Genomic DNA, 19093 nt, shown 5'->3' with positions numbered 1-19093 from the left:
AGTGTTATTATTAATAGAAAATTCGGACATAATTTGTACCAAAATTTAAACAAGTCTTCGAATTTGGTCCCATAAACAGTTTATGTCTTATTATTTTTCATTGAGGGCATTGGAATAGAAACAAGTAAAAAAGCATTAGGTTCGGTCGGGCCGAACTTTGAATACCCTCCACCACTTGGAACGAATTAGAAAATTTTCAAGAAATAAAATCCATTAAAAATTATTTTAAAATCTTTAAAATACCTGATACCGGAAGTTGCCGATATATGGGGGGATATACGATATTGTTGTGCTATATAGAGATTTTTCTGTCAGGGGGTAAAGTGCTCACAAAGAACCCATTGTATAAAATTTCAGACAATCCCGTTGAAAAAAGTAGCTAAAATCATCAAAATATCCACAAATCCGTTTAAAAATGCGGCTAAAATCATCAAAATACCGAATATCGAGGGGTATCGTTATATGGGGGACATACGATATCGTTAACCTACATGGAGTATTCTCTGTTAGTGGGTAAAGTGCTCACAAGGAACTCCTTGTGTGAATTATCAGACAATTCCATTGAAAAATGCGGCTAAAATCATCAAAATATCGAATATCGGGGGTACCGTTATATGGGGGCTATACGATATCGTGGACCGATATAGCCCATCTTCGAACTTGACCTGCCTGCAGAGAAAAGAGAGATCTGTGCAAAATTTTAGCGTGTAGCGTGATTACAACAGACGGACAGACGGACGGACAGGGTTAAATCGTCTTAGAATTTTACGCTGATCAAGAATATATACACTTTTTGGGTCTAAAATGATTATTTCAATGAGTTACAAACGGAATGACGAACTTAATATACCCTCCATACTATGTATGGTGGAGGGTATAAAAATAATGTTTGTATGTTTGTTGTCGGTTGGCTTTGTAACTCAACATACATACTAATATACATACATATTTTAATACTGAACAAAACTTACAAGCCAACAAAAGTAAAGTTGCCCCTGGTCCTTTTCCAATGTCAATTCCGAAAAGAACATAGTGCCACTAGAGCCAAAATCATTATCTCCATTAACATCATTATCCACATCAACATCATAAAGTCTTGTTAAATTGCCTTCTACATCTAATTACTGTATGTGCAAAAAACACTAGCACATTAACTCACACACACGCTCATAAACAAATGGAATAATGTAAGACAAGTCCTATCTTATACGAGATAGGAGAGAAGGCTTTGATATACGAGTCCAAAAGTAGTGACCAATGAAAACGTTTAAAATTGGCAAAAGGTTTTATATGAATTGACCTTAGCCAGCACATAAACACATACAGAGCTATATGAAAGGGGTAAACTTGTAATTGGAGTTTTCGGAAACGTACATACATATATTTTTGCTAAGCATTTATATTCCTACACTAACTGAGATTTTCTATCCTGATATGACATTCATGGGATGACAAATACAAAGGTCTGTGTTTAAGAGCACAAATCGCCCCAAACAATTAGATAGACAGATGAGATAACAGGTATCTAGGGATCTGCAAAGAATTTAATATTTCCACAAACATATACAACTCAATGTGAACACGCACACAGCTTCATACACATGTATGTTTTTATTTTGCCTTAGTATACATAAATATGTTGGCCTAGAGACACACTTATACAAATTAATAACACTGTGTAACACAAAAAAATAATTACGGAGACAATTCAGCACTAAATATTCCACAAAATTATTTGTTATAAAAAAACAAATTAAAACCAGTAAGGAAAGCTCAAAAGTCGGGCGGGGCCGACTATATGATACCCTACACCACTATGCATATTTAGTAGAGCTCTCGTAAAAAGGTTTATACAGGTCATTTCAGAGCTCTATGAGATATTTGGTACAAAATCAAAATCTATCTAATTCTATAGTGCATTTTACGAACTATAGCTATCTCTGAACCGGGTTTCTCCAAATTTGACGTATTAGCTTCTAGACTGAATTCGGTCTTATGTACGAAAATAAAGGTGATTTGGGCTGATATTGGCCATTTGTTGCACAATTAACACGAAATCGGATGAAGATACATATGGGTGCTATATCCAAATCTGAACAGATTTTGATAAAATTAAAATCGACTACTTTTGGGCTTTATCTGATATCTGGTACCAAATATCATTCCTGTGGAGTGCATATTACGAATGTGAGGGATTTAAAGACGAAATCGGATGAAACATATATATGGGAGCTATAGCTATATCTGAACCGATTTTTACTAAATTTTACTGAATTTGCCAAAATTCATGCCATTTGGGCTGATATTGGCCATTTGATGCACAATTAACACGAAATCGGATGAAGATATATATGGGAGGCATATCCAAATCGGAACAGATTTTAATAGAATTAAAATCAACTATTTTTGGGCTTTATCTGATATCTGGTACCAAATATCATTCCTGTGGAGTGCATATTACGAATGTGAGGGACTTAAAGACCAAATCGGATGAAAGATATATATGGGAGCTATAGCTATATCTGCACCGATTTTTACTAAAATTGGTGTACTTGCTTCTAAGCTGGTTTCGGTCGGATTTGCCAAAATTGATGCTATTACGGCCATTTGGTGGTCAATCACCCGAAATCGGAAGATATATATGGGAGCTATATCCAAATCTGAACCGATTTCGATAAAATTTAAAACAGCTATTCCTGTGCTCCATCTAATACCTGGTACCAAATATCACGGTTGTGGAGTGAATATTACGAATGTAAGGGACTAAAACACTAAATCGGATGAAACATATATATGGTTGCTATATCTATATCTGAACCGATTTTCACTAAATTTGATATACTTGCTTCTAGGCCGAACTAGTTTGGGTGTGCCAAAATTCAGGTAATTTGGACTGATAGTGGACATTTGGTGCACATTTAACCCGAAATCGGATGAAGATATATATGGGAGCTATATCCAAATCTGCACCGATTTCGATAAAATTTAAAACAGCTATTTCTGTGCTCCATCTAATACCTGGTACCAAATATCACGGTTGTGGAGTGCATAGTAGGAATGTGAGGGACTTAAAGATCAAATCGGATGAAAGATATATATGAGAGCTATAGCTATATCTGAACCGATTATCTCCAAATTTGATATACTTGCTTCTAGGCCGAACTCGGTTGGGTGTGCCAAAATTCAGGTAATTTGGACTGATAGTGGACATTTGGTGCACATTTAACCCGAAATCGGATGAAGATATATATGGTAGCTATATCCAAATCTGAACCGATTTCGATAAAATTTAAAACAGCTATTTCTGTGCTCCATCTAATACCTGGTACCAAATATCACGGTTGTGGAGTGCATAGTAGGAATGTGAGGGACTTAAAGATCAAATCGGATGAAAGATATATATGGGAGCTATAGCTATATCTGAACCGATTTTCTCCAAATTTGATATACTTGCTTCTAGGCCGAACTCGGTTGGGTGTGCCAAAATTCAGGTAATTTGGACTGATAGTGGACATTTGGTGCACATTTAACCCGAAATCGGATGAAGATATATATGGGAGCTATATCCAAATCTGAACCGATTTCGATAAAATTTAAAACAGCTATTTCTGTGCTCCATCTAATACCTGGTACCAAATATCACGGTTGTGGAGTGCATAGTAGGAATGTGAGGGACTTAAAGATCAAATCGGATGAAAGATATATATGGGAGCTATAGCTATATCTGAACCGATTTTCTCCAAATTTGATATACTTGCTTCTAGGCCGAACTCGGTTTGGTGTGCCAAAATTCAGGTAATTTGGACTGGTAGTGGACATTTGGTGCACATTTAACCCGAAATCGGATGAAGATATATATGGGAGCTATATCTAAATTTGATCCGATTCTCACCAATTTCAATAGGGTTCGTCCTTTGGCCAAAAAAATATTGTTTGGAAAATTTCATCTCAATCGGATAATAAATGCGACCTGCATTTTGTTCACAAGAATACATGGACAGACGGACGGACGGACGGACGGACAGACGGACTGACATGCATAAATCGACTCAGAAAGTGATTCTATGAAGGTTCTCAAAAGTAACTATGGGTCTATCTCGTTTCCTTCTCCATGTTACAAACAAATGCACAAAGACATAGTACCCTTACCACTATGTGGTGTAGGGTATAAAAATATTTAAATATATAATTTAAATACTGTAATAGCTACATTGGTTGATAATGATAACCAGAAGCCAACAGGTAAAAAAGCAAGTAAAAGAGAAGAACAACAGTATAAGAACCACCGATGTGATGCTGTTTGCTAGTTTTTATGCTCCCCCTGCAAAATATCTTCCTTTAAATGAAGAAAAATCAGTGTTGAGAACATGGTTGTTTACCAGAACTGTTTGCTATTTGGGCTATAATACTGAACTAACGACTTTTCCCCCTTAAATTTGTTGTGTACATTCTTTACATTTTCATATGCAAATTGTTTACAAGGGCAACTGAAAGAAAGAAGAAGGCTTACAGCAACAGCTGTTACAGGATGTTTACGACCAGAAAGCTGTGAAGCAACAAACCACGAAAAAAATAATGACCCGTGGACATTTAGGGGTGGGTGGAGCAATGTACAAACCATGGCTACTGTTAATTGGTTGCACCACAAGATACCTTTTTTACATATTTTTTATGAAGGTTATAATAGTTATAGCCACAATGGAATGTGGCAAAATATACTCCAATTTTATTTGAATATTTATGAAAGAGATTAATATTTAAAGTATAATTGTGATTTATGTTTAATATTGCATGATGGAAATTATATTTGTTACACTTGTCACTGTAGAAATACTTTAAAAAGCAAGTAATAACTCTATGCCATGCCTTAGATAACAATATGCTTGATGTACACTAGAAGATCCGTCTGGAAGTAGGTATTGCTGTCTTACAAATGTAACAGCAATTATCAGGATGAAACACTGGTATATTGCTATAAAGCTGTATCACCGTGGTTTAGAATTTCCTTGTAAAATATATGTCAATGATTTGCTGTATATCCAATATAACAGCACTTGAAAAACTTGACATTATATTATCATGAGTCAAACTTTAAACATCTTAGTCCTTTCTTTCGGCATAGGTTACTTAAGTGAAGAATGTGTATTTGCGCATCCTACATAGCAATGCGGATTTAATGTACGTTTAAATGCATCAATCATACGCCACGTATAACCACAAGAAAGGCTACAATATCATTGGGAAACAAGTAAAAAAGCTGTAAGTTCGGCTGTAAGTTGAATACCCTCCACCATTTGGGACGAATTTGGCAGATCTCAAAAACCATAAAATCAGTTAATAATTATGTTAAAATCTTAAAAATTTCGAATGTAGCTGTTATATTGGGGTGTATACGACGACATGGACCTGCATAGGTAATTTTTGTCATAAGCCATTACAATATTCAAATGCGAAACTTAAAAAAAATCGGTGAATTATGTAGCTCAAAGGTACGTGGACCTGCACAGACAATCTTCTGTCATACGCTGAAGCATCCATTACGAACTTTAAATACCAAATTTGAAAAAATTCGGGTGAATAATGTCGCTAAAATCATCTAAAAACCGAATATCGGGAGGTACCGTTGTATGGGGGCTATACGAAGACGTCGACCTACATTGTCCATTTTCAATACCAAAAGTCCTGCAGACATAATATAAATTTGAGTAAAAATTTATCAATCTACCTCAATTCGTTCGGAAGCTAGAAGCTACATAGGCTGTAGTATTCATTACGAAAATCAAATACCTAAACTGAAACAATTCCGGTGAATAATGCCGCTAAAATCGTCAAAATACCGGAGGTACTGATATAGGGGGCCTATACGAAGAACTGGATCTGCACAGACAATTTTCTGTCACAGACTGTAGTTTCCATTACTAACTCTAAATACCTAATTTGAAACTACTGCGGTTAATAATGACGCTAAAATCATCAAAATACCGAATATTAGGAGGCACAGTTATATGGGGGCTATAGGAAGACGTGCATCTGCATAGACGATTTTCTGCCTTAGGCTGTAATATCCATTTCAAACTTCAAATGCCAAGTTTGAAACAATTCAGGTGAATAATGTCGCTAAATCATCAAAATACCGAATATCGGGAGGTACCGTTATATGGGGGCTATATGAAAACGTGGACCTACATGGCCCATTTACGAACTTAACCTGGCAAAATAACTGACAAAATAAACATGTGTGCAAAATTTTAGTCTTCTATCTCAATTCGTTCGAAAGATAGCGTGATTACAACAGACAGGCGGACAGAAAGACACACAGACAGACGGACATGGCTAAATCGTCTTAGAATTTCACGCTGATCAAGAATATATATACTTTGTTGGGTCTGACATGACATGGTATGGCGGAGGGTATAAAAATGCATGCTAACTTAAATTAATAAAATCAAAAACCTGAATATAATTATGTTAAAATATCATTTTTTAATATTCCAACAATATTTCTTGGCTTTAAAACCGCATTTGGGTATTTAGAGCAGATAATGCTGAATTACTTTTTTATGATCTTGGATAAAGTTGAAGTACTCACTACCAAATGTTAGTGTTTTATCCAACATTTTTAGATTGAATGTTATGGTTACGAAAAAAATGATTTCAGCTGCATATAGCTGGAAATTTGTGGTTTGTGATGGTAAATGTGGAGGAGGGTATGCCAACGAATGAATATTTTTTAAAAATGTTTTCAGGAAAGTATACATTGCATTCAGGTTTCATCAAAATCTGTGGAAAAATGTTGAAAAATATTTCAAATTGGGGGTAAGGTTCTAGTGGTGATATTTCGAATTGAGGACCCATATTACCATTACTTTGCAGGGACATCAGGGATCCAGGGTAACAACCATGATATCTTGATATCCTAACTACTTAGTTTTTTTAGCTGTAGAAATATTACCAAATGCTTAATTCAAAATGAAAATATGCCAAAAATATGACAAAATTGAAAAAATATGAGAAAATATTACAAAATCAATATTTTCATCTTTAGAGAGATATTTTTATGCGATTTTTTAGACGTTTCTGAATTAATGAAACTGTCGAAATCAGTTCAGCCGTTCTCGACATATATGAGATCTTTCAAGCATATCTTCTTTGATAGACATATATTTCGCACATATTTTGCTATATATCCGATTTGTACGATCTTAACATCAATGTAAAGATCAGAAGTAACCTTGTCATGGCTTTGTGATTTCGCCGGGATTTAAAATATTCGCGGTTTAATGAAAAATTTTGAATTTTTTCAACAAAAAAAAATATGGTCTATTTTACCCGCTAAATATTATCCGATGACCACCCAAATTGGTAGGCTTCTTCCCCGCCCTAAACTCTAGCCCCATGCTAACTTCCGCTTTGATTGGTCTATAATTGCGAACTGTAGAGCAACTGCAAAATCAGGAATTTTTTCAAATAAGGTTCTATTCTGACCCTAGCCCCACCTCCATTCTAAATTTCGTGAAGATCGGACCATAATTGCGACCTGTAGAGTGATTACGAATTAACATGGACAGACGGACGGACGGACATACATAGCTAGATCGACTCAGCTCGGCAAGATAGGAAGATCCATATATACTTTCCTATGTGGGAAACCAATATTTCGTAGTGTTACATAATTTTTGGCCCAATCAAACTTATAATACCCCCAACACATAGTGTTGTAGGGTATAATTAAAAATGTGCCAAAAATCAAACACTTTAAGTTTGAATGTACGTTTATATAGGCACTATATGAAGCTACTATAAAAAATTCAGATCGATTAGTTGAATATAAACATTTTGTCACATCTTCCCATACATGTGGGACACTGTGCAATGGTGCGAAATATCAACATTCTGATACATTTAAGTACTCAATACTTTGAAAACAATTTTGAACATTAGTTTTTTTATATTTTATTATAGTATTACCCAAAACATTTTCTTAGACTTCTCACTAATAGTGGTAGGTTTTTGCGAAAGCTCCACCGTCTCGCCCACCTACTCTCCAATATCTTCCTACATACCAAGTGTAAAACTTTTCATTGCGTACGATGTCACGCATTAATAGTTACCTACAAGCAAAGTTTGAAGATTCTAGCTTTTAAGACAGTCAGTCTCAACATTTCTTATGAGTTTATGTTTATAAAAATCTCTCTTTAAATTACCTGAATATACAATTATTTTTAATCCTAAGCAGTGACCTAAAACACACCTAGATTTAAAAACACCTATATTTATTCTTGTAATAGTCGATTCGCACACATTATTTTATAAGTTTGAGGTTATTTGTCAAAAGGATATTGTGTCTTACGTGAAATAAAATTTACAAAATTTGTAAATCTATAAGTCACATTTTTTTATTAGCGGCGAAACTAGTTGATTTCAATATGTTGTGAACCAAAGCATATGTGCTCGCCCTTACACATATTTGGACGTATTATCAATGCCCTTATTACTCATACAGGGTTGTCCATATTCGACGGACCCATCTTGCAACGCCATAACTTTTGACAGGGATGTCACATGGCTTAATGACGTACCGCGTTTGAAGCTTTAGTCCAAGCAGATTTTTACCATGAACCAATACACGCCACGCGAACGCTCTGAAATAGTTGAAATTTACAAGAAGTCATTTGTGAAAACTCAACGTGCTTTTAAAACATTAAAAAATGTGAGAAGTGCGCCTTCTAAGAACACCATTAAGCGTTTATACGAAAAATTTTCGACTGGTAAGGCTCTTTCTAATCCGAAGAGGCCATATAAAAGTCGACCAAGGCGATCGGCCGAGAATATCGCTGCCGTACGAGCCAGTGTTGAGAGGTCCCCAAGAACATCCCAAAAAAGCCGTTCTCAGCAGTTGGGCATGGCTCGGTCCACTTTACAACGGATTATTCGCATTGATTTGCATTCGTTCCCATACAAAATTCAATTGGCGCAAATAATGTTGCCTGCGGACAAGCCTCGTCGATTGGAATGGGCCAAAAAAAAAAAACCATGGGTCCGTCGTATATGGGCAACCCTGTACACTACGAATGACCACAAAAACTTCGTATATTTTACGTGGCATACCATTGTAACGATATTTTTATACCCTCCACCCTATATTAACTTGGTCATTCCGTTTGTAACATCCTTAAATATTCGTATAAAGTATATATATTCATAATGAGCATAAATGCTAAGTCGATTTAACGATGTCCGTCTGTCTGTCTGTTGAAATTACGATACAGACCACATTATTTGACGTAGAGCGCCACAATTTAGCAGATCAATTTGTATTGTGTCTAGGATGTTTGGTATTGAAAATGAGATATATCGGTCAACGTTCTGGTATAGTCCCCATATAATATTCGGTATTTTGATGATTTATGCCACATTTTTTTACGGATTTGTCTGAAAATTGGTATTTATTGGTCATAACGGGTCCCTGTACGTGTTGCAAAACATTGCATGTATAGGTCTGCGTTTTGGTATAGCAACCATATAAAGGTACCTACCGATATTCGGTATTTTGATTATTTTTGCCACATTTTTTCACGGATTTGTCTAAAAATTGGTATTTATTGGTCATAATGGGTTCCAGCTCCGGTAGCGAAACATTGCATGTATGGGTCCACGATTTGGTATAGCCCCCATATAACGGTACCTCCCAATATTCGGCGTTTTAATAGTTTTTTCCACATTTCTTCTAATGTTTCCTTTACCCTAAGGTGGAGGGTATTAAAAGTTTGGCCCGGCCGAACTTAATGTTTGTTTTTACTTTTTTTTCTGTAACAATATTTTTTTTTCAGGCAATACTATCAAATACCATTTACGATTTTACCTACTGTAAGATAATATTAATCCCCTATGTTTGGAAAACGTAAAACGTATTTAATTTATTTACAATTATTATTCCACTGATAATATTACAATAGCCATTAATTTTCTACATTTTGTGTAATTTCATTTTGTGGCACTGCAAAAACCACAATTGAAATGCTATCAATAAGTTACTCACAAATAGAAATTTATTAATGCTCTGCAGCTACATGAGTTTGTAGTTTAACGTATAATCAAATTACAATAAATATTTTCTGCATCACAAGCATTTCAAGAATATATATTGAATGCAAATTGAAGTAATGTAGGTGAAATGTTGTTATTCGACAAATAAATATCAAAATATCTATATCACTAGCGTCTTTCGGACCTGGTATTTTCATTCCCTTGCAAGGGGACGCATAAAACCGACGGAGTAATGGCCTGAGAAATTATTGTCTTCTTATTGCGATGTTGCGCTTTCTCTGATAATCATGAAATGACATTCTCTGCTTGGCGGTTTACTAAATTTTCCCATCTATAGAATACATATTTAGCAAGAAAGTATTACTGACACAACCGTTTGCCCAACAAAATAAATAATAATTATTGTTATGCTTTTAACAAATTCGCAGCAAATAAACAAATAATCATCAAACTGGAGGCAAAATACGATGTGTAATGGTTTCTATCTATCTGTAGAATATTATTAACCACAATTCCTCAGTGTGACCCATAAAAGCGATACAAGAACAACTTTCCATTTTCACAGAACATGTGCGTTACTTTTTCATACAAAACTAGGCTGAAATTAAGGCATAAAATATTATTGGGCAATGTGTTGGCCATCAACGCCATTTCCAAATACTCACTGCTTATAGGAAAACAATCGTCTTTAAGTCATACTTTAAGGTCATTGGCCTTTGGCAGCTACAAAAACCAAAGTAATGTTTGTTTTTGTCTTTAATATTTCCCGGCTGGAAGTAAAATCAAAGAATACTTTTTATAGACATTAACCCTGTTCCTTGAATATTATTATTTTATTATTTATTTGCTTTTGTTGGGAGGGTAACTTTTATTATATTCGTGTATTTTCAGATGCCATATTCAAGGCGTGGTAAATTCATTTTTTTCTTATTCCAATTTACCGCAGCTCTTTATTTGTTGATGTTTTTTCGTCGCACAACCAGATATGTGTTCACAGCCTTCAATACAAATACGTTGCGGGAACTGTTACTTTCATTATGAAATTTGTTAACATTTATTATACCATACACCACAAGGTGGTCAGGGTATTATGTCTTTGTGTATTTGTTTGTAACAGGCAAAGGAAACGAGATAGACCCATAGTTCCTTTTGATGATCTGCATAGAATCACATTCTGAGTCGATTTATGCAAGTCCGTCCGTCTGTCCATGCATTTTTGTAAACAAAGTACAGGTCGCATTTATTGTCCGATCCAGATGAAATTTTGCACATATCATTTGTTTGGCCCAAGGACGGCCCCTATTGAAATTGGAGATAATCGGTAAAAATTTAGATATAGCTCCCATATATAGCTTTGTCCGATTTACCTTTTATTGTGCACCAAACGTGTAATATCAGCCCGAATTGTATGGAATTTTGCATATACACCCAAATTAGGCCTGAAAATAAGTATGCCAAATTTGATCTAAATCGGTTCAGATATATCTATAGCCCCCATATATATTGTTCATCCGATTTGTTATTTTTGTCCTTCGCAGCCGTAATATACACTCTGCAACAACAATATTTGGGGAAATATATCAAATACAGCTCAGAAATACATTTGCCAAATTTTATCGATATCGGTTCAGATTTGGATATAGCTCCCATATATAACTTCGTCCGATTTACCCTATATTGTGCACTAAACGTCTAATATTTGTCTAAATGGGATGGAATTTTGCACTTACGGCCGAATTGAGTCTAGAATCTAGTATGCCAAATTTGGTGAAGATCGGTTCAGATATAGCTATAGCTTCCATATATATTGTTCATCCGATTTGTTGTATTTGTTACCCACAACCGTAATATAAATTCCGTAACAACGATATTCAGGGAAATATATCAAATACAGCTCAGAAATATCTTTGCTAAATTTTATCAAGATCGGTTCAGATTTGGATATAGCTCCCATATATATTTTTATCCGATGTTAAATTATTTGTGCACCAAATGGGCAACACAAGTCAGAATTTAAAAGATACAAATACTTCGGCATAACTTTCAATTATAATTATAATCATAGCGCGTATGATTGAATTCTCCCATAAAAACTTTTAATTGTTATGCGGAGGTCTACTAAATGAGCAAAGTGGTGTAGGGTATCATAAAGTCGGCCCCGCCCGACTTTAAGACTTTCTTTACTGGTTTTTGGTTTGTGGAATGTCTTGTTGAGGATTTCCTTGGCGTCTGCTAAAAACATGTAATTTCGAAATGCAAGTTACTTTTGTTGTAAAGATGTATGATATTCAACACATCTCCACTAAAGTTAGTAATTTTTGTAGCCGTAAACATATACGGAAATCATTTAAATATTTTTATTTACTCTCAGTCATATGGCTGAAATGCCCAAAATGTGCTTCATCGAAATAACGCTTTGAGACTCTAGATCTCTTTGGACCAAATCCGTTTAAGGAGTCGATGTAGGAGAGCAGCCGATTTCATGCAAACTTGGTTCATCGTAATTGTTCTGGCACCTCTGGTACCCGGTATTGTCGTTCTGGTACCTCCCAACCAGAATAATCAAAAAATAAGTAAGACAAGTAAAATAGTATAAGTCGGTTTTGTATACCCCCAGCTGTTAACCCTTCGTGGGAAAGGTTCCAAAGCAATAGGTCAATATTGACCAATTCGTATCGGACCAAAGACTGATATAAATACTACAACTTGCCAGATTTAGTCCATATCGACTACTGCAAATTTTTGGAAAATATGGAAATATGCGTAAGGTAATAGATATAGCGGATCGAAGTATTCCATTTTCATACTTCGTCTAATACAGATAAAATAATTGCTATGCGGAAAATATTAAGGAAATCTTATGCATCGATATTTTCCATTTTCACGCCAGACCTTGGGTTAATAAAATTATTACGATGAGAGTAATTTGAAGACAATCCGACACTTTTATAAGAATTAAAATTATTCAAAGTTTTGACCCTTTGTGAGGAAGTTGCACCGATATTGACCTACAAACAGAATGACAAAGTGGAAGGTATAACATAAACTGAATTCGTGTTGAAAAGTCGACTATCGGCTATTAACTGAAAATATCAAAATATATATATTTAGTTTTTTTCTTTCATTCATTGTGAGCTTTTATGCTTTTCTATAGGGACCAAAAATCAACATCAGAAAGAACGGAAACATAACTTTTGATAGGATGTCTCTCAAAGGATGTATTGGTGAATAAATTAGAGAATGTTCAATAAAAATAGTTTATTTTCCTCTTCAAATATTTTTGCTCTGTGTATTTAAGCAAAAGAAAACAAATTTTATTGAAAAGCCTAAAACTCTATTGTTTATTTTTTCTTCTTCTTAAAGCAATTCATTCCTATTGATTGCCTTAAACTCAAATGTGAAAGACAGTTAATAAATCCATGCCAAATCAAGAGTCTGTCAAAATGTTTTTCTACCGTAAAGAAAACAAAAAGACAGACACACTTTTTTATTTGTCAATAGCTGAATAGGGAGGGTGCTGCCACCTGTCAAATAAAATTCAATTTTTTAATAAACTACCTATTGTGTAAATATAAAAAAGGAGAAGGAAATTCATTTTTGTTGTTAATTAAAGAATTTATTGAACTGGAAATGCTGAATGATATTTCAAATCAGATGTTTAAGGTGTGTTGAAATCCATAAAAAATTGATTCAAATATAATGTATGGAACATCAACAAATTTTAGAATGATGTTGGTTTGGCCATGAGTTCAATTCTCTTATAGTAAACCAAAAATCAACCGCAGGGGTATATTTCCTTAAAAATTGTTTAAGCTATCCAGGCTCCAAATATTTTTACATAGAATATGATCTATTAGATTAAAAAATTATTATTTAAAGTCTTAATTTTAAAAATTTCATTCTTCGTAATCTCAATAATTGTGAATCAATTTTCCGTCATTAGTCAAGAATGATTTATTTTCAATTATTTTTCCATTTTGAATTAATTGCATGTCCTTCCAATGCTGCAAAAACAACATGACCAATACAAGGAATTCCCTTCTAAATGATATGACCACAGTTTCGAATGGAACATTTTTAATTTAAGGGACATCTATTGCAACCATCGAGTCGTACCCACAGAGACAGACGACTCACATATCTACAAATCACTAAAAGCCGCAGGATAACTAAAACGTGTGAGGAAAAGAAATCAATGGCAGTAGGAGAAGGAGACAAATTAAAAAATAAAATAATGTTTCGCAAATAGAAAAAGAAGAAGAAAGAAAGTAGTGAAACAAAAATAGCTAGACAAAAGAAGAAAAATCAATCGCAATGTAATAAAGTAGTGATTGGAATGAAACAAAAATTTATACAAAAACAAAAAGAAACAAAAAATTTAAGATTTTCATCAAAATTTCCACATATACTGCAAAATCGCCTGAAAGTAACATAGGCTATATAAATTTTTGAATTTCCACTTGGAACTGGAGATATAGCATCAGAATCGGAGGTACCTCCCAAAAATTTAGATTTTATATGCACATATCTATTGATTGGTTGAAGATACAGTCTCCGAATTTGGAATACGTAACGGAATTTGGAACAAAAATAAGTTTGCCAAATTATATTGTAATCGGTTCAGATTTGGATATAGCTCCCATATATATTTTCGACCGATTTCGTTCATTTGATGCCTCAAACACAATATGAATGTTCGATTCCAATGAAATTTGGAATGTGTGACGGGATTTGATCCGAAAATAAATTTGTCAAATTATATTGAGATCGGTTCAGATTTGGATATAGCTCCCATATATATTTTCGGCCGATTTCAAGCATTTGATGCACCAAACACGCTATGTATCCCCAATTTCAACGAAATTTGAAACGTGTGACAGATTTTATCTAAAAAATTGATTTCCCAAATTATATTGAAATCGGTTCAGATTTGGATATAGCTCCCATATACATTTTCGGCCGATTTCATGTATTTGGTGGACCAAACACGATATGTATTTCCAATTGTAATGAAATTTAAAATAAGTAACGGAATTGGGAGCCAAAATGAATTTGTTAAATTAAATTAAAATCGGTTCAGATTTGGATATAACTCCCATATATATTTTCGACCGATTTCATGTATTTGATGCACCATACACGATAAGTATGTTCGATTCCAAAGAAATTTGGAATATGTAACGGGATTTTGATTAGAAAATAAATTAGTCAAATTATATTAAAATCTGTTCAGATTTAGATATAGCTCTCATATATATTTTCGACCGATTTCATGTATTGTATTCACAAAACACGATACGTATTTCCGATTCCAACGAAATTCGGCATGAGTGGCTAAATTTGGTACAAAAATAAATTTGAGAAATTATATTCAAATACGCTCAGATGTGATTATAGCTCCCATATATATATACTAAGCCGATTTCACATATTTAATGCACCCAAAGCGAGAGAGACGAAACCTGGCAACAGAAAAAAATTGCCAAATTATATTGACATCAGTTGAGGTTTGGGTATAGCTAACATATATATTTCGGGCGATTTCCTACATGTTATGCACCAAACATGATATATATGACCGATACCAATGAAATTCAGAATTCGTGACGGAATTTGGTTAAAATAATAAATTGACAAATAAATTGGAAATTAGTTTAGATTTGGATATAGCTCCCATATATATATATATATATATATATATATATATATATATATATATATATTCTCGGCCGATTTCACATATTAGATGCACCAATTTCAATGAAATATGAAAAGTGTGGCGGAACTTGGTGTAAAAGTATTTTTTTTAAAATCGGATCAGATTGGGATATGATTTTAATAAGAACTTTTGACCCACAACGCCTTAGGCTAACAATAAAAAACAACACAACAATTAATTTGAAATACGCTTATTACGACGAAGTATGTTGCTATCCCGAATTCACTAATTGCAATAGAAATGCCACTCAACTTCAAAACATTGCAGTTTACTGCACGCTTGGTATTTGCTATGAAATAAATAAATCCGAAGGACAAACCCTTCGTGTATGTATGTCATGTTATTGCTTTTCTAATGGTTTTGTTTATTTACGCATTAAAGTAGTGCAAAAATTCTTTTTGTAATTTTTAAATTTGTTTTTTTAACCAACATATATTCGTAAATAAAATTTTGAATGCATGTAAAATCAAAAGGGGTAGCGAAGCGCACCGGGTTCAGCTAGTAAAATATAAATCTCCCAATCCTTAAAACCAACATTGATCTAAAAGTAGTACTAATTAGTACTAATCAAACCCTATTACTTTTAATTATCAAAAAAGCAAGTCTTATAATCTTAGTACCATTTTGTACATTTCAAACACATTATTCACCATTTTTTTACCCTCAGCTATATGACTAGAGAGGTATATATCGTATGGTACGGCCAAAACGTGCCTCATAGAATTAACGGTTTTAGACCCTAAGTCTTTTTGGACCAAATCCGTTTCAGCACATTTGGAGTCGATCTAGCGATGTCCGTCCGTCCGACCGTCTAGCTGGTGCGCACGATAACTCTCGAAGGAATATCTGATTTGATCCGAACTTGGTACACCGTAATATTATTGTCAAACTTAGATTGAGCTCAGAGGTGGGCAATAGCCGTACACTCCTTCTGGTATCTCCCCATAACGGGTCAAAATTTTGAACAACAAAAACGTTCATAAGATGCGATATCAACATCCGATTCCATTCATACTTGGCAAATCATAATATTTCGATCATCATACGATTTGTTATAAAGATGTTAGAGATCGGACCATTCTTTTTGGTACCTCCCTCACAAAGGGTAAACGTTTTGAATAACCAAAAATTATAATAAAATAAATTATAAAATTCGAAATAAGCATCCGTTTTTCTTCATATTTCACACATCCCATTATTTCTACTAACACAAGATCTGTTGTGATCTTAAAACAAAGAACACAATATTAGGAGAATCCATGAAACGTTTAAAGTTTCATACTATTTCATGTTTGAAGATTATTTCATGCAGACTTTGGACACGTAGCGCTCACGATTCACAGATACGTTACGATTCGCAGGATCTTTGAAGAAGTACGGTCCAATGATGCTATTACTTTTTTGTATGCATTGGTAGCTTTTCCAATACTTCTGGCTGATATTCACTGCAAAATCGACAAATTTGCTTATTTAAATATCCATTGAGTCAAAAATGCTTCGTCGTAGAGGAAAGCTTCAAATTACAAATACAGAGCGAAAATGAGAGATACAACAGAAAACTGCAAACAAAAAATAAATAAATTGCCTATTACCACTCACAGTTTTTGGAATTTGAATATGTTACTATCTCATTTCATATATCATTCTAATCCAAGCAAATTTCACTTTGCAAATATACATCTTTATGTGTTTGCATACGTACATGTATTTACATATGCATTAAATATAAGTTTTAACACATCGTAATGCTTTCCCGAAATAAAATGCATCACTTACATTCTAGTAATGTTTCGATTTACATAAAAGATTTTGCCAAAATTTGATATATGTGTTGCCCTGTAGCTGTGAGTTTATGGAAATTGTAAATTAAATTGCATAAATATTTCTTGCATACTTAAAATGCAGATATTGTAAATATGTTTCGAGAAATAGTTTCTAAGGATATATGCAATATTTGTAAAGAGAAAATAAATATGGATAAAAAATTTTCATCAATAATGCATTACGAGAATATGCAGGCGAATGCAAATGGAACGATATATTGCACACCAAACTAACGGATTCAAATGCACATATTTATTGCGAGAAGAGTACTAGATATTCAATGAAAAGATATCCAGGTATTCTAGAAGGAGAGCTACGAGAAGAGATTTTCTCCAGGAAGATATCCAGATTATTAAGATCAATAAGAAATCACCAATTAAAAAGATTTCCAGATTATCTATAAGAAGATATTCTGAAAAAAATCCCAGATTTCTTTGAGAAATTTAAATATATTTCATATGCCTCTAGATAGAGAGGGAAAAGAGAGAGAGAGAAATTTTACAGATAATTTATCAACAGATCTCGTGATCCTCTGTTAGTTGATATCCAGATCTTCTATCCAAGAAACTGCTTATCTTCTGTAAAGAAATCATTAGGTCAATGAGAAGAAGGGAGAAGATTTCTAGATCTCTTATATCTCTAGATATTTTAGTTCAAAGATCTTTATCAAAATTTCAAAACTCTATCCTAAATATTGCAAAACAGATCTCAATATATGGGGTTCCTTTTATGTGTTGTTAAATTCATACAACAAACACACAGACAGGTTATGCTGTAAAATTATAAGAACATTTGCAGTGAATTGGAAAAATAAAAAATTTTTTGAAAATATTTGCGCGTTATATAGTGGGTATATTAAGTTTGTCATTCCGTTTGTAGCACCTCGAAGTATACATTTTAGACCCCATGTAATGCCTATATATTCTCAATCAGCATAGAATTTTTTCACAATACGATCCTTCAAGCTGAGGTTCGGCCGATTACATAGTGTTTGAACTGGCTAAATGCTTACCGTAAACATCCTAACGGACAGTAAGGCCGCTATAAAAGCTATAACATCCAAAACAGTAGCTTCAAAAGCTGTATTGGAATGTATAAATTCAATCAACAACTACTCTCAACTCGGCTCAGTACGCATTATATGGGTACCAGATCATGCGGGAGTTAGAGGTAACAAGATAGCGAAATCTCTCTCGGGAATTAGCAACAATAAACGTAGACAAACCAGTGCCGCTAAACGCATCACGTGTAGTGTTAAAGATATGGGCAAAAAATGCCCACATATCCCTATGGAACAATGAGGGCGTAGGGAAAACCACAAAAATCCTACGGGGCGATCCCAATGACATAAAAACGAAGAACCTTTTATTACTATATAAGAAGGAGATTAGTGAGGTAACAGACATCCTTATGGGGCATCTGAGCATACAAGCTCATCTGTACAAGATAGGATCTGCAGATAACAGCATATGCAGGGCATGTGGAAATACATTGCGAAAGATG

The sequence above is a fragment of the Musca domestica genome, unplaced genomic scaffold, assembly GCF_030504385.1.
Source record: "Musca domestica strain aabys unplaced genomic scaffold, Musca_domestica.polishedcontigs.V.1.1 7, whole genome shotgun sequence".
NCBI lineage: Eukaryota > Metazoa > Arthropoda > Insecta > Diptera > Muscidae > Musca > Musca domestica.
Note: the sequence above shows the minus strand (reverse complement) of the source record.